At 38.1% G+C, this 6,576-nt stretch overlaps 1 pseudogene; it reads right to left on the bottom strand.

Annotated features, from left to right (window-relative positions):
• Nucleotides 1–1,916: 1,916 nt before the first annotated feature.
• LOC114188363 lies at nucleotides 1,917–5,983 on the bottom strand (annotated as a pseudogene).
• Between the last annotated feature and the right edge of the window lie 593 nt (nucleotides 5,984–6,576).

Here is a 6,576-nt window from a genome sequence, read left to right as displayed (position 1 = left end):
TTTATCCCGGTGGAACTTTCCAAATTGGTTGTTGTGAGCCTTTCAACAACTCTCTTGATTTGAGGAGAAATCCTCTTCAAGAGGGAGGGGATGATGTGACCTCAACAAGTCTTATGGCATTGGACCAACGCCTAGGCCCATTTCTTTTAATTTCTTTTATTTGTTTTTACTTAAATAAATGTTTACATTTAATTGGACCTTTTGTTTAAATGCAGACCAATTACAAAATTGATCCATATTATGGGCTTTCGATTGCTGCGGCCCAATTTCCAATAACACATGCAGCATGCTTTCTGCACACCATTGTCACGCATAAAAAAAGTCCATGTGGCATTAATACGTAAAGCCAACCTTTCTTTTTGCACCTGCGTGCCTTCACTGTATGTGTTGGGCTTCCAATTAATGATGCAATCAAGCAGCCCAATGACAATCTAAAAAGAGCGTCACCCAATGTTGCACACATGGAATAAAATTGTGTTTCAGGATGCTTCTACCAGCCTAATTTGTGCTCCTCACGAGAGATATCAACAAACGTCACTACATCTCTGCTAGGGTTTACGCCTTCCACAAATAGCTAGGGTTTCCCGTTCACCTGTTCTATCCCTAAGGGTTTGCTTGCATTCATGCGTTTCCTACCTCTGGGTTTATGAATCACGTGTCAAAACTTTGCGTAGCTAGTTTGTTCTTTTTTCGTTAAGGTTTTATAATTTGGCTGCCTTTCTTCTCCTATAGAGAGGCATACCTTTCCTTGTAATAATTCAGCTTTGATGAATATTAGAGTGGTTAAGTTCTCTCCCCCAATCTTCGTTTGGCTCAAACCCTAAACCCTGGATGAGATTTCATCCCGTCAAGTTGTCCAAACATTGTGTGTGTGTTATTTTCCAGTGAGAAACGAGAGAGATTGTTTCATGTTTTGAGATTCCACTACGTTTCTGAGACAATCATCCGTGGATTGTTCAGTGGAACTCTGATTGAGGCTATTTTCCGGCAATTCCATGATGGAGCGTCATCATCAATGCCCCTTGTTATTAGGCCTCTTGGTGGGCTTTGAGATTAAGATGCATGTGGGCCATGAATTTGGCCTAGAGCATGATTTGGGCCTAGGTGTTGGCCCAAGCTATAAGCTTTGTTAGGATCACATCAGAAAGGTTGGTGGAAGGAACACCCTATTAGGATGAAATAATTATACAGTGATGAAGAAAGCAAGAATCATGAATTAATTGAGGCAAATATTATCTATAAATCCATAAACAAGTGTAGATATTGAGGCAGATATTGTGTTCCAAATTCCTTATTTTTCTAAGGATGGACTTCAAAATTCGAGTGCAGTGGTAAGGACTATATGTTAGTGTCGCAACTGAGATCGCGACGGGACGGCGAAAACAATTTAAAAAAAAATAGAGGAGTCGCCACCGTAGTTTATTACGGAAAACTATGGAAAACCATAAAAAAAAGTAAGGTCTGCGAAAAACTAGAATTTGGGTCCGGGAGTCGGTTACGCGTGGGGAAGGTATTAGCACCCCACAATGCACGTCCTAAGACGATACCTTTAATTAAATGTGCAAAAGTTATGTGGTTTTTCAAAATATTTAATTTTCCCCAAAATTAGTAATAAAAGAATGTACAAAAAAAAAAACTAAAATATTTTTTTTGAATTTTTGGGCCCGATCAGGATTAATCCTCGCTCCTACGTATCTCCATGTGAATGGAGAATCAGGGTTACGTAGTTCTTTAAGAAAAACTATTTGGAAAAATATTTGAAAAATGATTTAATTTTTTTAAAAATTTTGAAAACCTTTTTCACTAGCACAAAAAAGCCTTTTAACGTCCGATATTTTTGACCTTTGACGTCTGCCCAAACACCGACGTCATACCAGGTGACGTCAAAATAACATCGAAAAAATAACAGACGTCACTTAACATCGGTGCATTAAGAGTCCGACGTTAAGAAAAAGAGAAACCAGAAACGTATAGGTGGGTGTAGCGAGCTTGTGGGTCCTGAAACAAATGTCGTAGAGAGCTTCATTGTCCAGAACCATGCACTCATAAGCGTTCTCTACAAGCTGGTGAACAGAGAGCGTAGCATTGTAAGGCTCCACAAACGGTGTCAGAAACCTTAGGAGAAGGGAACACCGAAAACGTCAACATCATCTAATTTGGATACTCCTCATGAACTTTGAGATCAAAAGCGTCCCCATGCCGGAACCCGTTCCACCCCCAAGAGAATTGCACACCTAAAACCCGTGCCACTTCACCTCCAGTCCAGTTCCATCAAAAACACGAGCAAATGAATTGAAATTAGTGAGAAACTAGGAAATTAAAAGTTGCGGTGGTACCTTGCAAGCAATCGCAATTTTCGGCTTCCTTGCGAACGACGTCGAGGACTAAATCGATGAGTTCGGTGCCCTCAGTGTAGTGGCCTTTAGCCCAGTTGTTACCGGTACCGGACTGGCCGAAGACAAAGTTGTCGGGGTGGAAGATTTGGCCGTATGGGCCGGATCTGACGGATTCCATGGTGTCGGGTTCAAGATCCATGAGGACGGTGCGTGGAACGTACCTTCCGCCGCTTGCTTCATTATAGTAGACGTTGATGCGTTCGAGCTGGAGCTCAGAGTCGTCGCTGTACTTTCTGGTTCTGGGAATCACATTTAGTCGTTGGCGGGAAATGTCGCGGAAATAGTGAACATCGTGAGGGTTTCTGCGTCTCGTGGGGAAATAAACAAAACTTAACGTTGGTGCTTTGTTAGTCCGACGTTAAGAGACGTCTGGCGCATGTGGGTCTGATGTTAAGGGACGTTTGGTGCAAAGGAGTCCGACGTCCTTTTTTAAATGACGTCGGGGTATTTTTAAACAGACGTTAAGTGACGTCTGACATAAAGCGGGCAGACGTTAAAAAGGTCCCGTTATTTACAAAAATGCCACCGGTCATTTTTAACGTTGGGCATTTTTTGGACAGACGTTCTTGGGGTGACGTTATAAGACTTTTTTGTATTAGTGTTTATTTAAATTTTTAGTATTATATTAATATTGGTGTCACGCAACGCGAGCGGCCGAAAAGATACTAAAAATAAATTCTTTTTTTTAATCTTTGATTTTCTTTTATCTTTTTAATCTTTTATAATTTTTCATATGTTTTTTAAAATTATTTAAAAGTGGATGTGAATGTCACTGCGACATGAGCACCTAGATAAATATTAAAGAGTAAACAAAGAAAACTATTTTTGATTCTTAGATTGATATATATTTTTTAGAAAAATAAGGAACGAAAGTCTAGAATGGGTGTCATGCGACGCGAGCGGTCGAACAAACACCAAAGAAATGAGAAAAAAAATATTTTTAATGATTTAAAAGAAATAATAAAAATTGATAAAAATAAATCAAAAGAAAAAAAAGCAACTGGCAGTGTAAATCTCAGCCTTTTCTCTTTTATTATTCTTTGTCTCCTTTTCTAATATTTTTGTTTTTTTTGTCAGAGAGATAAAAATGAGATGGGTTTGTATAGGTGGTAATGAGAGAGAAAGAGAGAGTGTAGAGATTGTTTTTTTTTTCTACCTCATTTGATATGTTTTTTTTAAAAGAGATAAAAAATGAGGTGTGTAGGTGGGAATGGTGATGGGAAAGAATTAGAGAAGTGTAGAGAATATCCTTTTTTTTTAGTCATGACAAAGTGCGTATTTATACTCACACCTTGCAATATCAATGCAATCTTAGCCTTAATTATAATGAACAATATAAGAAAGGAATTGGTCATGATAGCAACAAATTATGGGGATCAAATCGCAGCCAAACAGAGCACAAAATCAATCATCATCAGTAATAAATCAGAGCACAAAATCAATCCCAATTAACAATATTGATTCTGACCATTTGAAGAGATATTGCTTCTAATTATTATTATATAACTAATTTCTCTATCAGTAACAAAGGTATAAAATATTTGAGTTATTGGGCTCATAACAAATTGGGCTCTTCCTCCTTTTTTTCTTTTTTTTTCTCTTTTTGTTTTCTAGTTTTTTTCTTTTTTTTTCTAAAATTAAAGTTTGAAAATATTTGAAGAAAATTTTGTTTCACCTTATTTTTTACTTTTATTTTATTTTTTGAAAATAAATTTATTCACCCAGACGAAATTGGGTGTTGACAGTTAGAAAATGATTACTCAAATAATACTATTAATAATAAAAATATAAAATGATATAAGAATAATTATTAGAGCAATAATAATACTGACATGTATAATGAATCAAAGAATATTAATCAAAGGCACGCATAGTGCTATCCTTAGAGAGAAAACGCCCCTACTGCACAGGGCTAAACAAAATACACAATCATATGTGATTCAAATCATATGCGTTTCTCTTCCAAGATAGAATAACCCGTCAAATCGATCGAGTGCAGCGAAGGATCTCCGAACCTTATGAACACCAATATCTTAAAAATAATATAGAAAAGAAAAGAAAAACACTTTGGAGAAAATTCTAGTGTTTGTTATTCTTTGTTGTTGTGTCTTTTCCTATACACCTAAGTGGTATTTATAGGTAGATAAAGGAGACAAAGAAATAAATTGTAATAAAAATATAGCTGTTAACCATAAAAACATTAACCCATACATTAAAGGTTTATAAAAACAATGAGTAACAATAAGTTTTTCATTTTAATTATTTATTTTTTAAATTATATTAAAATATTTCTAACACTATAAACATAAATGAATACCTGGAACAAAAATGAATTTCTTAATCCGTGCTAAAAGACTAGTGTACACGAATGAAAAATTCTAAGTGTTTGGTGTTGCCCTCTCAATTAGGGAACAAATTTGAAGTTCCAATGGAATTCTGCATGAAAAACTGACGGAGAGAATCTTTACAAGTAAAGAAAGTGATTTCTATACAATTGCCTCATCTAAGATTATCCATCTCGGTCTCCATTAGAACTAAATGAAGTGAGAGGTGACATTTAAGAACTCATCCTCCTGCTGTGGGATGATCATATCTGAATTCTTCTTCTGCCTTATTTAGTAACTCTTGAAATGGAGGTTGGTTCATGTAGGACACTGGAATAAAAAACCGTTTCATCTTATCTCCAACATAAAGGGTGCTTGGATTGTAGAAAACGATGTTCGTCTGATAATACTTGTTATGCGAAAACCCATTGTTTTTTATTCCTCCACACCACAAATAATATGCTGCTATAGAAAGAAGTGTTTTGAGAAGAAATATTTTAATTCTTAGAGTTGAAGGAACCAAAGAAATGTTGTATATATAGTTGCTAAAGGTCTCGACAAGAAAATACCTCAATTAATGCTAGAGACAAGGCGATCACACGGTATTGTCTTACATTATGTTTGGAAGGAGCATTTCAAAAATGCTTAAAAATTGAAATGCTTTGTATTTGAATTGCTTGTAATTAAATTTCATTCATTTTTTAAATAACTTATTTAGATAAGAAAATTAAAATACCTTACATTTCAATTTCTTGTTTGGAAAAAAAATTGAATTTATTGTGAGATAAAATTTAATTTTAATAATATTTATTTTACGCTTAATTATGTTTTGATTTCATGATAAATTTGGAAACATACTCGACAACCCAGATGGGTCAGGCAGACCCAACTACGCAACCGGATTGGTTAGACCCGATGACCCACCCGAGCTGGACCGACTAGGAAGCCAGAGAGGCACTAGTGCAGAATAGGCTTTCTGCCCCGGTTATTTTTCGCATTTTGCCTCGGGTTTGGAACCGAGGCATATTGGGGCGAGGCCAAAAGGTGTACCTTTTGGCCTCGGTTATCACCCGAAGCCATAGACTTAGTTTTATGCCTCGGGTCAGTTAGGATCGAGGCCATAGGTGATAAATATTTTTTTAAAATGGCTTCCCCACTGGCTCGGAGAGTGCGACGAAGATCACCGTCGGTGAACGTTCCAATCAGACGGTACTATAAAGACCCGAACTTGCAGACACCCAGCATCCGAAAGCGCAAAAACATGGTTGAAATCGAAGAAAGTGTACACTTTGATCGGTGCCCAGATGAGTTTAGCTAGAAAAGCAGAAGTACAACCATGCCCTGTACTCTTCCACCATGGCCACACTCTTCGACTCTCTCGTCCTCGTTGGCCTCCCTTCCGTCGTCTCCTCTTCCGTCGCCGCTCGCCCCACCTCCGCCAAGCTCCCGTAGTGCATCGGCCTCAGACTCAGACCAACCGTTGCGCGATTCGTAGCAGCCTCCACTCCCAAAGTCGCCTCACACACCGTGTGCGTTGTGCGCGAGGCTCAGGATACCATCGTCGATGGTCAGTTTTCTTCTTCTTTTTGCGAGATCTTGTGGGCGACGAATCTGGACTTGGGAGTGGTCTTTGTGTTCGAAGAAGAAGTTGAGGTGGCTCTGCGGAGAGAGAGAGAGAGAGTGGAATTGTAGAGGCGCTGGCGCGGGGAGGAAGAAGGGTTCGAAAATTTCGAACCCTAAATAAACCATATGGCTTCGGTTGTTAGAGGAACCGAAGCCATTGACCTCCTTTTGGCACCGGGTCTCCTTGAACCGAGGCCTATACCTTGACTTCCAGCCACTTTTTGGCTTCGGGT

The sequence above is a fragment of the Vigna unguiculata genome, chromosome 6 (genome assembly GCF_004118075.2).
Source record: "Vigna unguiculata cultivar IT97K-499-35 chromosome 6, ASM411807v1, whole genome shotgun sequence".
Classification (NCBI taxonomy): Eukaryota; Viridiplantae; Streptophyta; class Magnoliopsida; order Fabales; family Fabaceae; genus Vigna; species Vigna unguiculata.
Note: the sequence above shows the minus strand (reverse complement) of the source record. Positions and strands in the feature narration are given on the sequence as shown.